This window comes from Chinchilla lanigera, unplaced genomic scaffold (genome assembly GCF_000276665.1).
Source record: "Chinchilla lanigera isolate Chin_1 unplaced genomic scaffold, ChiLan1.0 scaffold00097, whole genome shotgun sequence".
Classification (NCBI taxonomy): Eukaryota; Metazoa; Chordata; class Mammalia; order Rodentia; family Chinchillidae; genus Chinchilla; species Chinchilla lanigera.
Window position 1 is genome coordinate 5,670,418 of NW_004955498.1, and position 16,807 is coordinate 5,687,224.

At 39.0% G+C, this 16,807-nt stretch overlaps 1 protein-coding gene across 2 annotated transcripts in view; it reads left to right on the forward strand.

Moving 5' to 3' along the window:
• The window catches only part of Tmem185a (transmembrane protein 185A), a 34,593-nt gene that overhangs the window by 1,021 nt on the left and 16,765 nt on the right, over nucleotides 1–16,807 (forward strand). The gene's annotated exons all lie outside the window — the stretch shown is intronic.

Genomic DNA, 16,807 nt, shown 5'->3' on the forward strand with positions numbered 1-16,807 from the left:
CCCCAGGAAGCCCCGTCCTGTCCGCCTGCCCTCCCTCAGTGCTGTCCCCAGCTTCCCTCTCGCTGTGCTCGGCCCCCACCCCGCCGCCTGCGCCGCCTTCTCCGCGCCGCGCGGGGCCGTCCCGCTGGATCCCGCACGCCTGCCCCCCACCCCAGCTGTTTCCTCCAGTTCCCGTCAACCCGTAAGGGTTTCCTTGGATCCGTGCCCATCCCTCACTTTTTTCCTTTTTGGTGAACCGGTATCTGAAACATTGAGTCCTTGGAGTGGGCCTCAGGATAGGTGAATACCTTACATAATGCCTTTGGGGGTGAACCTGGTCATTTTCCTTATGCCTTTGCTTGCCGGTCTTCACTATAAAAACTTACAGTTTCTGCAGGAAGTACGTATGCTGTCCTGACTTCCCAGATGGGGGAACACCAAGTGGACGGTGTGGTGAAAACGCTGGCCAAGGAATAAAGCTTCTGTCCTTGCACTTGCCCAACTGTTTCGGAATTATCGGGTCCCGATAAGGTTGGGAGCACCCTGAAGCAGAGCACGTCCTACTTTTCTCCCTTCCGCACTGGCCACCCACCTACCCTGGCACATAGTAGGCGCTTAGAAAATGTCAGTGGTACTGGCCAAAACATACACCGCTGATTCTCTGCCCTTCTTTGGCCCATCTGTAAAATTAGGAGTTAGTCGAACTGATTTCTTAAGTCCATTACTCTGTGAGAGGAATACTTGTTTCCTTTATTTGCAAGTGGGAAGCCGTGCACTCACTCGGTAAATCATTTGTGTTACCAGCTAGGTAATTCAGATGCTTCGCAGTTCGAGCTTGAGGATGAAGAAGGGCAATGTAAGTCGGTGACTTGCTGGACTGTGCAGAACTGGACTGGCGGGGGTCTGGTGGAGAACACTGTCTTCTCTGCTTGGTGGGGGTGACAGGAAATGAGAGCACGGTGTGTGTGTGTGTTGGAGGAGCAGTCTCCTTAGGGATGGTGACATTTATGAGCAATTGTAGCATCCTGAGTGCTCTGTTACTCTTAGAGTTCGTGATGTCCTATCACAGTGCAGTCATTATCACTGTTGGTCTTCAAGGCACTCTGCACAGAGGAGCTTATTGAGAACAAGTAACAGAGAGCCAACTGCAGTGGCTTCCCCTGCTGCTCCTAGGCGTTCGGATTGGTCTGCAGGGCAACAGGGTTTCTGTGTGTGTTCATTGTTTGAAGAGGGTGATAAGAGTGATAAATAAAAGCCAAATTGTTTTGTGTCCTTGGGCAGCTCACTTATCTGTCTGTTTGATCTGTAGAATGAGTTATAATCTCTCAACAGGGTACTGAGGCTGAATTAATGATTGATTGCCAAGTGCTTTACAAATAGAAAGTTCCATGACTTGTTTGCAATGTGACAGACAATCCAGAAGCCACAAAGAGTTGCCTCAAGTGATTTTAACAGTCTCTCATGGTTGCCAAGGTAAAACTGTGCAGCTCTTAACCATTTCTCGTTACCTTTATTTATTTTTTACCGAAATCCTAGTATATGAAAATTATAAACAGGTATAGAGTGGCCATCAGCATATGTATCAGTACCTTAATATTACCTGGATTAAAATGCATTTCTACCTGAAAAATTTAAAGTTTTTTTTTATTGTGCCATTTTCTGGATTTGGTACTGTCAGCAGGAGAGAAGAGTGTTACCTTACAGATGTTTCAGTAAGACATTGGCCAGGTAATATTGGCAAGTCGTAATGTTTTTAACTGCTGAAATTTCATGTCATATGTGCACATCTAGTTTTTCACATTATGTTTTAGTTTTGTTCCATGCTGAGAGAGCCTTCCAGACTTTAGAGAGCGCAGGCAGAGCAGTGCCTTGTGTTGGGGCCTCAGATCTTAGTGCTGCTTCCTTGCTCCCTGTATCTAATTCTGAGCCAAGTGATCATGTCTGTCCTACCCTAGGACCTTGACACAAACTTGTCTTTATCAGGAATGTTTCCCTCTCCTGCTGACCTAGTTAGCTCTTACTGACCTTTGAGATCTCCACTCTCATGAAACTTGCTGAGGGAAGTTCCCAACCAGGTCTCCTGCTTCCTGATTGTAAAATATGTAGTGTGTCATGCTTTTCCAGTATAGCACTTATTTTTACTCTTTCATTTCTTTGTATGTTTGTTAGATTAATACCTCTCTCCCCTACTAAAATTTAAGCTCTTGTGGGCCAAGGCTGACTGTATCATTTTTGTAACTTGTGTACATGGGATAGAGGCTGGCTCATTCAATATTTGTGGAATGAGGAATGAATAACTTGTCAGTGGCAGTAATAGAAATTTAGAGCTATTATTTTCAACCACCACTCTCCTGGTGATCTATAACCTGGTTTTCTTTCCTTTCATCCTATTCTTGCCTATAGAGTACAGTCATTCTGTTGAGAGATGGAAAGACATGACCTTAAGGCAAAACGTGGCTGTATTTAATTTGCAGAATCATAGAAATAGTCACTGTCATGGTTTGGTGGTTCCCAAGGTAGGACCTATGGCTCTAGGTTGCGTTTCCTACGTTGCAGATCTCAATGAGTCTGAACCCACTGTAGGGTTACCAGAGCTCTGGAAACTGCAGTGGTACAGCATGATTTAGAAGTGTCAACATTCAATTGTGCAGGGCTGCCAACTGACCCTCTGCCGAATTCCACCTGGTACAGAACTGGTTGATCATGAACTTCTTTTCATAATTATTTTTTAGTTACACAGGTTAAGACTTGCTGAAACAGACACCAAGAAGTCCTTCCTTGAATGCTTAAGGCTTCCTAACAGCTATTGGTGGGAGATGTATTCTATTCTAGGTAGGGAGCCCTAGTCTATAGAATAGACAAACTAGTAGAACTCTGCAGAATTGGCAAATTGTGATCCCAGGAGAGGTGGGGAACTCTGCAGAATTGGCAAATTGTGATCCCAGGAGAGGTGGCTGAGAGGTGGGGATCTGAGAGTAGGTGACATTAAATGGGCACTCTATACGTACTACAGGGCTTGAAGATTTTCTGCTACCTTGGTGGAGTTGCTGGCTCAAAGAAGGCCCTTTAGCTCTGGTATCTCGGCAGCACTGAAGGCTGTGAGAATTCTGCTAAGTCTTCTGAGTTGTTCACAGTGAGCTCCTTGTGAGAGTATGTGCACCCCACAGATAGTATGGACTGGGCAAAGGCTGAGAAATGTCTCTTTTGGGATCCTATTGTATGGGCATGGAGTACAGATGAGGTCAGCAGTGTTTTGGAAATTTTTATATGCTGTATCTTCTAAAGCCAGTCTGTGGCCTATGTAAGTAATCTTGTCTCTTACTTGACAGGAAATGGTCCCGTTCAGGAAAAATGAACGTGATTGCTGGTAATAGTGCACTAAAGGCAGCTACCTGACCTTTACTTATTGTTATAAAAGTGTATTTAAAGCATTCATTGGGGGCTGGGGATTTAGCTCAGTGGCAAAAGCGCCTGCCTGGCAAGCGCAAGGTCGTGAGTTCGGTTCCCGGTACCGGAGAAAAACCAAAAAAAAAAAAATAAATAAAAATAAAGCATTCATTCATGGGACTCTCCCAGGTTCCTACCATTGCTAAAAGATGTGCCTAGGTGTTATAAGTACAAAAAATGAGATATTGTTCCTCTGTCAGTGTGCAAGCCTAGGAGGAAGTAGACATGGAAAGAAATGAGAATGCATGAAGGATTAGAGAGAGAGCAGCCATATGCCATGGGAGTACAAAGGGCAGAGCCACTCTCTAGAGCAAGCAGGAAAGATTCCATATGGAAGTGACTTTTAATCTAGATTTTGAAGGCTAACGGTAGGGTTTTGTCAGACTAGAGTGCAGGAATGGTATCTTCCCAGAGACAACATAAGCAAAGACAGGAGATCTTGAGAGGGCGTGGTACATTGAGACAGTGAAGGAAAGGTCTGTGGTAGGAGTGCTGCAGGTGACATGTATGCTGTGTTGTAAAAATACATCGCGTTAGTCACTGCAACTACTGTAGTCTTTACAGACTTTTTAAAAAGCAGGCTGTGAATCTGTCAGTACGAGTGTATTATCAGTACCATCCATGAACTAACTCCTCCTCACCTGGATGACTATCAGTTGTTGTATCATATTAAGCCACCTGTACTCAGAAAATTATCTTGAGTTTACTAAGGTTATTAGTAATAGTTGTGATTCATTGAATTTTAGAGCAGTTTGAACATTTTAGAGAGTTTGTGACTTCCCTAAAGTCATGCAGGCAGGAAGAAGTCATATCCTGATTCTAATCCAGATCAGTCTCCTGAAGCCTGTGTTCTTTCTTACATACCATTCCACCTCTGTGGTTTAGTGACAGTCCTTCCCCTTAATGACAGAGTAAGTCTCATATACTAAGGAACCTTCTGTTTGTGGGTTATAGGTTATTAAGCAATGTAAACCTTACACTGGAGCTTATGTGTTCATATGTATCACTCAGGGAAGTTACTTGAGGAAAATAGAATACATATGTTTATTCCATTACACATACTCCTTTCACTTCGCTAGAATTTCCTTTAGAGTCAGTTTTACAAATCATATAAGAAAATCTGTCTCATTGCATTATGATCATCTATCATTTGAACCAAAATAGTGCCACCTAATTTGATCACACATTTCATTCACTAAACTTTGCTCTGCCTGGCTTTTGGCAGTTTCCAAAAGTCAAATCCACTCTTCTGCAAAGATTTGGCAACACTAAGATCTTTAAAAGAACAGACTGCAGGCTTTAAAGGCCTTCCAAGAGGAAAGCTCCATAGATAGTTTGAGCAGTGACATACTGGAATTAGTACATTGCCTCCCAAAGGAAATGGTTAAACAAGACAAGTGTCATTTGAATGTATAAATTTTGGTTTTGAAAATTACATTCCCATTACTGGATAACTATGCATATTTTTCTTGACTGTGAGTTTTTGAGGGCCAGGATTTTGAGACACTGAATAAATGTGCTGAATAGGTGGATGTTGAGTACAAATAGAAATGTGCCACTTGAAAATCTTTGATGTAGGGATTTGAGGAGACGTTGGATTGGAGGAGTGTTAGTTTCCTAGGATTTCAGAAATTAAGCTTCCTAATTATTAAATTGGAAGTTTCTAATTGCCTTGTGATGATTGGTCACAGCTGTACAAGGTAACCAGAATTTCAGATGAAAGCTTTGAGTTAAACTCTGGAGATAGGTATTTTATAATTAATAATTCACACCTCTGACCTAATAGTGAGGAAAAATGATTACTAAATGAGATTGCTACAATACGGCAGAACTTTTCTCTTTCATAATACTACTAGAAGGGGCTGGGGATTTAGCTCAGCGGCAAAAGCGCCTGCCTGGCAAGCACAAGGTCGTGAGTTCGGTTCCCGGTACTGGAGAAAAACAAAACAACAAAACAAAAAAAAAAAACTATGCATAATACTACTAGAGCTATAATAGGTAAAAATGTGTCATTTACCCAGTGCTTTCGTATATCCTTACTTTATGAATCAATATATGAGAAATCAGATGAAGAGACAGATTTAGGAGAGAGTAACTCAGCCAAGACCACAGCGCTGATGAATGGCAGGTAATTAGTTTGAATACAGATCTTCCCACAAGCCTGGGCTCTCTCCAGTCCTCCTTAAGAGTGATTGGTTTTTATTTGGATTTTGTGCTTTCTTATATCTGCTGCTTCAGTGCTGTTAGTAAAACCAATTAAAATCTCCATTAAAATAATTTAAATTTGGTTACTATGGTTCTGCTCAATGTAAAAGGTGCAGTCCCTTTTAACAATTTGTGGAAATATTGATTAGCAGTTTGTCATTTGGAGCTGTTCTGTCAAGCAATAAACAAGGATGTGTCACCCAGAGTGAGTGAGAGTGTGCGTACGTGCACACTAGCACATAGTCATGCATGTGTACATGCTCCACTTAAGAGAGCAGCTTCTATTGGAGAAAACTGATAGATATAAAGAGAGGTTGACTACATTCTTGGGATTTACAGAAAACAGATACTAGGACTTTTACACTTAGTCATGTATTTGCAATGTATGCAAGTATAATCCTCTCTCCCTTTCTTCTTGTCTTTCTCCCACCACAAAATGGACAGAGGGAATTTGAGCCTGAGCAGAAGTTTGTGGTTTGGCCCTTGTGACACTACTTACTGATCATGAACTAGCATTACAAATTTGGATGAGTGGAATAAGTCCTTCTTTAAAATGTTGCTGTTCTTTGAATGTGTCCTCCAACAATTCGTGTTGGAAACCTAATCACCAAATTCATTGATTAGTAGTATTGGGAGGTGGGGCCTTTGGAGTAAGACGAGATCATGAGGGTGGGGCCCCCCGTGATGGCATTAAGAATTTTATAAGGAGACCCAAAATAGCATGCTTGCTCTGTCTCACAGTGTTATGCCTTTCATATTATAATGCAGCAAGAAAGCTTTCACCACTCACTGAAGGCATGGGCTCCCCAGTATCTAGAACTGTGAGAAATCATGTTTTATAAATTACCCAGTCTCAGTTATTAAGTTACAGCAATCGGAAATGGACTAAGAAAATTGGTGCTGGGAGTGAAGCTTTTATACCAATATTGAAAATGTGCAAGTGGCTTTGAATTGGGCAGTGGCTTTAGGCTGGAACAGTTTTGAAGTGAATGCTAGAAAAATTCTGTATTGACGTGAGTGGGCTAGGGAATAAGGATAGTCTTGAACTGAGAGATTACTAGGTGGTCATGAGCTGATATTGTTATAAATGTGGACAGTAAAGGTCATTTTGATGAGGTCTAGAATGAAACTAAAGAACAGGTATTGGAAACTATAGTAAAGACCATCCTGGTTATAAAGTTGCAAAGAACTCAGCTTCGTTGTGCCCATGCCCTAGGACTTTGTAGAATGCAGAATTTAAGAGTAATGACCCTGGACAGTGGTGGCAAGCCTATGGCATGTGTGCTGCAGCAGGCACATAGAGCCCTCTTGTCGGCATGACAGCCAGGTTGCCCCAGCAGCCAAGCATTCGGGTTTAATTGCAGTGTTGGCATTTTGCCATAAATCAGTGGGTTTTGGGTTGCAGTTTGGGTACTCGGTCTCTGAAAGGTTTGCCATCACTGACTTAGGACATCTAGAGGAAAAAATTTGTAAGCAACAAAATATTCAGGCAGTTGCATGGCCACTTTTAGCTGCTTAGAGTGAAATAAGAGAGTAAAGAAGCATCTTAAGGCCAGAATTTATAATTAAAAGAGAAAGCGAGGGCTAAAGGTGTTACTCAGTGGTATAGCGCTTGTCTGGCGTGTGTGAGGTTCTGGTTCAGTTCCCAGCACCACACAAAGAAACCAGAGAAAAGAAAAGGGAAACAGAGTGGCGAGATTTGGAAAATTATTAGTCTGGTCATGTGGTCGCACATGAAAGAACATTCCCAGGAGTCGAAACCCAGGGTATGGCTGAACAGCTGTTTATTTAGGAAGTTAGGAAGAATCATCAAGACAGCGGCAGAAGAAACCCAAGTGGCATTTCAGAGATCTTTAAGGCTGTTCCTGCCATCACAGGAACAGAGTTCTTGGCAGAGTGGTTCAGACTTGCTGTCCAGAATCACCCTGAGTCTCTGCTCCCGAATTCCAGCCCCCGCAGCCACGGCTCAGGCAACCCCAGCTGTGGCTCAGTTTGCTGCTCCAGATACTACAAGCTGTAAACTTGGCACCTGTATGGTATAAATTCTGTAGTCCCACAGAATGCAAGAGCAGTAAGGACATGGCTTCCTCCACCCAGATTTCAAAAGATGTGTCACATTGCCTGTGTGCTCAGGCAGAAACCACCACCAAGAGCCTACCTAGAGCAGTGCTAGGCAGAAAGGTGGCGTCCAAGATAGATCTGCTATGGAGCCCTCACTAGGGCAGTGCCTAGTGGGGCTGTAGGAGCAGGATCATTTCCAAGACCTTAGAACTGTAAGGTCTGCCACATGTAGCACCACCCCAAGAGAACTAAGGACGTGGCACTCCAATCTTGAAAATTGCTGAGTGGACTGAGTGCAGCAAAGCCTGAGGCTTCAAGGGCCCCTTCTAAACACCCTGTGTCCAGGAGGTGGCACATAGAGTGGAGGATTGTTCTGGAGTCTTAAGTTTTAATGTTTGTCTTGGTGGTTTTGGATTTACTTGGGGCCTGTTACTCCTTTCTTCTTGCCTAGCTTTTCCTTTTTGGCGTGAGAATTACTGTCCTGTGCCTGTCTTACCATTGTTCTTTGGAAGTCAGTAACTTGTTTTGATTTCACAGGCTCATGGCTAGAAGGAGTTTGCTTCAAGGTGCATCATGCCTTGAGTCTTGCTCATCTCTGAGATAGATGAGAACCTGAATTTAGGCTTTTGATTTGATGCTAGAATGTTAAACTTTTGCGGCTGTTAGGATGGAATAAATGTATTTTGCTTTGTGAGAAATAAATGGATTTGGGAGCCAAAGGCAGACTGCTATGATTTAAATATGTCCTGTAAAAGTTCATGTGTTGGAAACCTAATCCCTCATTTCACGTGTTAATGATTATTGGGGAGGTAATTAGGAACAGATGAGATCATAAAGAGTGGGCCTCCTATGATGGCACTAGTGTCCTTAGAAGAAGATGTAGACAGACCCAAGCTAGCCGCTTACTCTGTCTCTATATGCAGTGCCACCACTGTGTTGCAAGAAACAGCAAGCAGTCCCTCTGCAGATGCGAAGCAGATGCTAATGCTATACTCTTGGACTTCCCAAGCAGTCTCCAGAATAAAGTCCAGTGACCCAAATAAATTTCTATTCTTTATATATTACCCAGTCTGTGGTGCTCAGTTACAGCAATAGAAAACAGACTGAGGTGGGTATAACTGAAAAAACTTTAGGAAGTGATGGTTAATGCTAGAGTTACTGGAACCTCCATTTGGTAGTTTATGGAAAATTAAGCAAAGTCTATTTTTATACTTGGACTCTGGTCTGAATATTTCTTGGGAAGTAACTCAAAGCAGTTTAGGCTTTAACTGTTACAGTTTTAAAAAAGTAAATTTTCTTGTCTCTGTTACTGCAGCTTGCTATTTCTTCATATTAGACACACAGTTGCCTTTTGGACTCAGCTCCAAAATACAGTGGTATAATTGAGATACACCCCCCAATTAAAATAATATATGTAAGTCTCATGGTTTTAAATTTTTATTATAGTAATTTGTTTATCTGTTCAGTTTTCTGGCTTAATTTTTTTCAAAGAGCCAGCAGTTGGTATTACTTATCGGTTGTCTTTGTATGTATATTTTGACTTTTAGAGTTTTTAAATTTCTATATTTTGCCTGTTTTTTCCCCTAAACGTTTTAGCTAGAAAATCACTTCATTAGCTTTCCCTTTGCTTTTTTTTTTTACTTTGCTTTTTGCTTTTATTTAAACTTTTGGAGTATTTTTTCTCTGAGTTTTGCTTTGGCAGCAGCCCAGGCACTTTCATGCTTTATTTGTGTTTTAGTAATATTTTAAATGTTCTGTGGTAGTATTATATCTTGTGCTTAGTCACTATTTAAGGAAGGAAACTAAGATTTATTGAGTATTACTCACATAGCGCCAAGCTCTATAGTAAGCACTTTATAAAAGGTTATTTAATTCTTACCTTGGTACTGTGTAGTAGAGGTAATACTGTTTGCATATTGTTCGTGTGGAATATGAGACCCAAACAGATTTTACATACATAATCTTGTCCATTCTAGTACATTGCTTGACAAGTTAGTATATTCAAAAATATCCATGTGGTTCAACGATTTTCAGTCAATTTTTGTTGCTTTCTTGTGTCTACACTTTTTGTCACTCCTTCACTAGGAAATCGTCAGTGGTTCCCTCTTGCCTATTAATACATTCTAAGGACTTTACCTTGATACTCAAATTTCCTTAGCATTTGCCCAGCCAGCTTCTCACTTGTTCCTTCTATTGCCCTTTCTCCTGTCTCACCAGTGTCCCACCAACCATGATGTATGAAATGAACTGTGTATTTCAGCATCCTGCAATATCAAACCTCAGACTCAGACTTTAAAAAATCATGCCTTTTGCTCCTCAGCTTGCTTCCCAGACCTTACCTCCCTTCCCTGCTCTTGTACAGGAATGAATTTCCCAAGTCTCCCAGTTTGCAGTGATACAGGGTTGCTTCTTGATACATCAGGTTTTGAGCATCTTCTATCACTGTCAGGTTTTGAGCATCATGAGGAAAGAGACCATTTCTCCTTTTTGTAAATCCCACACATTTCAGGCACGTATGCACTATTTTAAATTTTAAATTAGATGTGTGTTTATTGTTTATCACTGCCCTATAATCATTTCTCCCCCTGAGAAAATCTACATGTATGTAAACAGTGCCATTTTGTCCTATTAATTAATTCTTCATATAGTCATGCTATTTTATCTCCTTTAGTGTTCATTTCCATAGTTCCCCAGGAACTTTGTATACTTTGCCATGATTTAATAGCAGCATATAGAAATCCACAATGAAAATATTTCTGTATATGCTTTCTTCTTTTTAACATAGAATGTCTTTTTTTCGGTTAGTACATGTTTGCAGTAGTAATGATTATGTTTATCATGGGTAGTTGGCAAAACATCTTTTTTCATCCCCTACCCGTGTCCCTTCCTGCTGATATATATTCTTAAAAGAAAAATTGCTGGGGATATAGCTCAGTGGCAAAGCGCCTCCTTGCCAAGCACAAGGTCCTGAGTTCGATTTCTGGTACCCAAAAAAAATTAAAAAAAAAAAAAAAGTTGTCAGATTCCATATTCTGTGGATATGTATTTAGATTTTCATTATTTCAGCCTTCCTTAATGGTCCCGTTAGTACATTCATGCTTTTTGCCTTGAAATCTAATTTATCAAATTATAAATTGTTGTGATAGTAAACTGCTTCTCTTGTCCTCAGTCAGGCATAATAAACTTTTGTCATTTCTAATCTTTCTTGTAGTTGGTTTGACCTTTGACATGGGTTCCAAGTGTGACTACTGAATGCACCAAATTCAGAATAAAAAATAATCCAGTAAGTGACCTTTCTCTATAGTAGACAGAATGCTGATGCCCCCAAATATAACCACATCCTAATCCGTGGAATCGGACTATGATGGCAAAAGATGTAGTAGGTACAATTAAGTTCACTAATCAGATGACATTAAGACAGGAAGCTTGTTCTGGATTCTCGGGCCAGGCCCCATGTAATCACAGGGCCCTTATATAGAGAGAAGGGAGGTGGAAGAGAAGGTCAGGATGATTGAAAGTGAGTAGTTATGAACTCTGCATTGCTGTGAAGATGGAGGAAGGGACCATGTGCTTAGCCTCTAGAAGCCGGAAAAGGAAAAGAAACATTCTCTTCTAGAGCCTCCAGAAGGAACGCAGCCTTGCCCACACCTTGAGATTAGCGGAGTGAGACCTATGTTGGACTTTCAGAAGTACGAGATAATAAGTTTGTGCTTTTTAAGCGGCTGGATTTGTGGTAATTTTGTATGGCAGCAGCCAGAATGTAACACGGCATTCAGCCCATTTATATTTTTTCTAACTTCATTAAAAACCAGTCACTTTTCTAACATTTAAAATATTTCCATACTTCTATTTTCATTAAGTCCACTACTTTTATTAGATAATAAAAGTCACTTTTACAAAGCATATTGAATTTAGCCTACAGTGTTTCAATGTTTACCCTCCATCTCTTTTTTGTTTATAGTTGGAAACTCCTTTAGAAAAAAATTACCTTTACATATTATCTAACTTACCTATGAGTCATATATCTGTCATCATTCTTGCATTTGTTAATGTTCCTTTTCACTGATTTCTTGTAAATATTCTGTTTTGAAGGCCGTTGTTTTGGTAATGATATTTGAAGCCACAGGCTTGGGTTGACAAACATTTTCTGTTTTGGAACATCTGCTCTGCTTTGAGAGAGAAAAAGTTGTGTGTGCTCTTTACATACTGAATTTAGGACAGCTCCATTTCTATTAGCTTGTGAATCTTCCACCACCACCATAAGCCTTTTTGATCTCTGAAGTCTAAAGGCCAAAGTCATTCTTATCTTGGCATTTTCAGTGTTAGCTCTCTTATTCTTTGTAGCATCTTGTGAAAGCCTGTCTTTGTCCATGAGTATTAATAACTAACTTGTATTTATTGCAGCAATTATCAGACTTTTCCACAGACCCCTGGGAGGCCTTGAGACCCTTCCCCGATGTCATCAAGATCGAAATTATTTTCATAGTACTACTGAGGCATTCTTTGACTTTTGCTCTGACTTGACAGTTGGCACTGGTGATGTGAAAGCGGTGGTAGATACCTGAGCATAACTTAGGGTAGTGCCATTGTCTGTGCTAGAAACCATAGGATTCTTCACTGCCACACATTTGCAGTTAAAATGCCATCTTCAGAAATTGAAAAATATATTGATTTCATGTAATCTTTACCCTTCAGTGCACATCTAGTTTAACAATCCATGTAATGAAACAGGAAGAATACATGAAGGCCTTCTACTGTAGATTGACATGCAGCAGTTGACTCAAGGAAAAACATTTGTGTGTCTGAGTTGCAAGCAGTTGTTTTCATGGAAGACCACTTTCATTAGGGAGACTGTGCTTAGTGTGTTCGGCACACATTTTCTTGATAATGCCAGAAGTGAAGCTGCTAGTTTACGGGAAATAATTTATGGTGCTTTTTTGCAAAGGTAATATTTAAGATTTCTTGGGAAAACTAGATCTTTCAAAACATGTGTACAACACCATATACTTGACAACCTCCCAGTACTTAAAGCACTTCTGATGAAGAAAGTGGAGATAATAACTGATGTGATTTTGGTTTTGGTATTGTACAGTGAAATGTATCACCATTGGCAGATCCTTATAAATTAATGAATCAATATTTTATAGTCCACCTACATAGTCTTGCACAATTATATAGGAAGAAAAGACTCATTCAAAGTATGAAGGAGACTAATAGATTTTAATGTAAGAGTACAAAAGTTCACTGATAAGATTTCAGGCTTCACAGTGCAGTTTGCCTTTAAGAAACTACCACTTATTGAGTTGTGGTACTCTATTGAATAATATCTGCTGTTACCTGAAACAGCTATTAAAATGCCACTTCTTTTCTAGCTGTGTAGCTTTGGGAAACCAGATTTTCTTCATATACTTCAACAAAAGCAGCATACTACAGCAGAATGAATTCAAGTATAGATATTACAATCTAGATAACTTCTATGAAGCCAGACATCTAAAACTTTGCAAAGTTTATGTAATTTTTGGAGATTTTTTTCAAACATTTATGTTTTTATGTTAATATGTAATGTGTTTACTATTATTTTAGATAACCATTTTAATATCTGAGAAATCCACATAGGTATCATCCATATCAACAAAGCTCTTTAGAGTCCTCAGTAATCTTAAGAGTTGTAAAGGGTTAGAATTTTTAAAACTAAAAAAAAAGAATTTTTAAAACTACTGATTTACCACTTTACAGAAAACATTTTTCATGTTCATTGTCTTTCATTCAAAACCATCTTATGAGGTACAAACTGTTACCCAATTGTTTTTTTTTTTTTTTTTTTGAAACAGGGTCTCACTGTAGCAAAGGGTAGTCTCGAACTCACAATGATCCTCCTGCCTCAGCCTCCCGAGTGCATTACCATAATTTTACAGATGAGAGTAACATCAAGATGCTCTATATGTTCTAGTTAGTAATCCCTCCAAATCTGGCAGTTCTCCCACTATAATTACTCTCTTGAAGGTTTGCTTCTGAATTTCATTTTGTAGGCCCTATCTCCTTACACCCCTTTTTCTCAACTGGAATTTCTTATGACATTTTTTCACAGTACAAAGCTAGTATGTGCACCATGCAGAAAACTCACAGATCCCAAACAAAAGCATGTAAAAGTTGTTCTTAATCCTGCCCAGTAGAGGAGACTGAACTGCTCAGTGTACATTTATACAGATGCTCCTTTAAATATCAGTGTGAAGTCAGTATAATCTAGTGCTCACCTAAAAAACACTTCGTAGTCAAATAAATCTTAGTTTGAATCTCATATCTTAAGAACTCTTGGGCAAATTTTAAACAACTTGTTCCTCAGCTGTAAAATGGGAATATTCAAAGTACCTACTTCAGAAGGTTGTTGTGAGCCTTAAGTGAGGTAACGCACAAAGAACACCAATTACCTGTCATCCCGGAAACACTTGATTAATATTAGCTGGTGATGATGGTGCTAGTGTGTATTGGTGTCACATTTATTGAAGTATGTTTTACATGTAGTAAAATTTAGTCATTTTAGTGTACAGTCCTCTGAGTCTTGATAGCTCATACACTTGAGTAACTGCCACCTATACAGATATAGAACAGTCCTGTCACCGCAGAAATTCCCTCAAGCCCCCCTGTAGTCAGCCTTCCCCTCACACACACACTAAAAAAAAGCTAGTAACTGCAGTGATCTCTTTTCATTGTCTAATAGTTTTGCCTTTTTCAGAGTATGAAATAAGTGGAGTTGTACATGTGTTGTGGTTTCAGTCTCACCTATTTTACTTAGCGTACTGCATTTGAGTTTCATCCATATTGTAGGTATCCATGATTTGTTCCTTTATATTGCTGATTAGTATTCCATTAAACATGTGGAGCACAATTGGTTAGCATTTCACCAGTTTATGGACATTTTGGTAGTTTTCAGTAGCTTCTATGAACATTTGAATATGAGCCTCTGGTTTTTTTTTTTTTTTCTTTTACTTGGGTAAACACCTAGGCATGGGATGGGTGGGTCATAATATAAGTATGTACTAAACTTTATAAGGACCTGCTGAAATGTTTTGTATGTGTCTCTACTGTTTTGTGTTCCCACCAGCACATATGAGAATTCCAGTTGCTCCACAACCTTGCCAGCACCTGTCAATCATTTTAATTTTAGCTATTCTAGAGACTAATTTAATCTCATTGTGGTTATAGTTTGCACTTTTAATGACTGAAAATAGTGATCATCGTTTCATGTGATGATTTGCCTTTTGTATATTTTATATGTTGGTATGTCTGTTCACATTTTGGGGGCATTTTTAATCAGATTTTCCTAGTGTCTTTGATCATTGACTTGAAAACTTCTTTTATTTTTTTTTAATTAATGTTTTATTTAAGTCAAGTTTATAATTCATATATTAAAGCAAAGATTGCACATAATAAAAGTAATATCATGTGGTATATATATATATATATATATATATATATATATACACACACACAAAATCTAAATGTTTAATTTGGGTTAAACATATCTACCTTCTGATCCTTCTCATTTATCATTTCTTTATGTGTAAAGCTTCCAAAATCCTTTCTTCCAGCTTTTTGAACTATACAATGCAATATCCTTATCTACAGTCACTCTGCTCTGCAATAGCACACCAGAGCTTCTTGTTCCTATCTGTGATATAGTACCCATGGGCCAGCCTTTCTCCATGCCTCCCTCCCCCTACTCTCCCCAGCTTCATTAACCACCACTGTACTCCCAAATTCTGTGAGATCAACATTTTAGATTCCACATACAAGTGAGGTCAAATGGCAGTTATCTTTCTGCATCTGGTTGATTTCACATAACATAATGATGTCCGGTTCCATCTATGTTACCACAAACGACATGATTTCATTTTTTATGACTGAATAGTATTCCAGTAGGTATATGACCACATTTTCTTTATCCATTCATCCTTTGATGGACAGTTAGTTTGATTGCTTATTTTAGCTATTGTTAATAATGCTGCAGTAAACTTGGGAGCACAGGTATCTCTTCCACATACTGGTTTCATTTCCTTTGGATATCCACCACACAGTAGAGCTGCTGGATAATATGGTAGTTCTATTTTAGTTTTTGGGTTTTTTTCTTTTTTAGGGATTAACAGTTGTTATATTACATATTTCTATCTTCAGTGAAGTTGGTCAGATTACCAGATGTAAGAATGCAAGATTGATTAAACCACTGAACAAAATAAAAAATAAAAACAAAGAAATTATAACAATACAGAATTTCACCAAACAAGATGATAGGGGGGCTGGGGATTTAACTCAGTGGCACAGCGCCTGCCTGGCAAGCTAAATGTCGTGAGTTCAATTCCCGGTACTGGAAAGAAAAACAAAAAACAAAAAGATGATAGGAATTTGACATTGGTTGTTATATTGCATATTGTTGTCTTCACATTAGTTGTTCAGATTACCAGATATAAGCATGCAAAATTGGTAAAAAAAAAAAAAAAAAACAAAAGCATTAACTGTCCCTTTCAATAAACCATTAGACATCAGCTGTACAGTTATCCCAGCTATCCTTCTGTATACATAGATATTTTTCCCTTCTTTCTTTTTCTCCTTTCCCTCATTCCAGTTGTTTCTTCTTTTGAGCAATTTCTTTCCCTTTATTAATATTTTATGGACATTTTGGTAGTTTTGGACATTTTATGTACATAATATTTTTGAGGAGCCTCCTCACTGATTTCTATAGTGGTTGTACTAATTTAGAGAGCTTTTTTTCTAATATAAGTATTTGATGTTAGACCTTCTCTGTAGTACTGCTTTAGCAGCATCTCACAATTTTCATTATGTTTTCACTTTTATTCAGTCCAAAATACTTTCTAATTTTCTTCGTGGCTTTTTCTTTTGCCTATGAGTTACTTGGAAGTGTGATGTTTAATTTAAAGTATTTTGAGAAATTTTGTTATGTCTGTGTTGATCACTAGTTTAATTTCATTGTGCTTAGAGATTTTCTTTTTATGATTTCAGTGCTTTTTAAATTTGGTTAGCCTTATTTTATGGCCCCAAATTCAGTCTTCCTTGGTGAATTTTCCACATGCTCTTGAGAAAAATTTGTATTCTGTTGTTC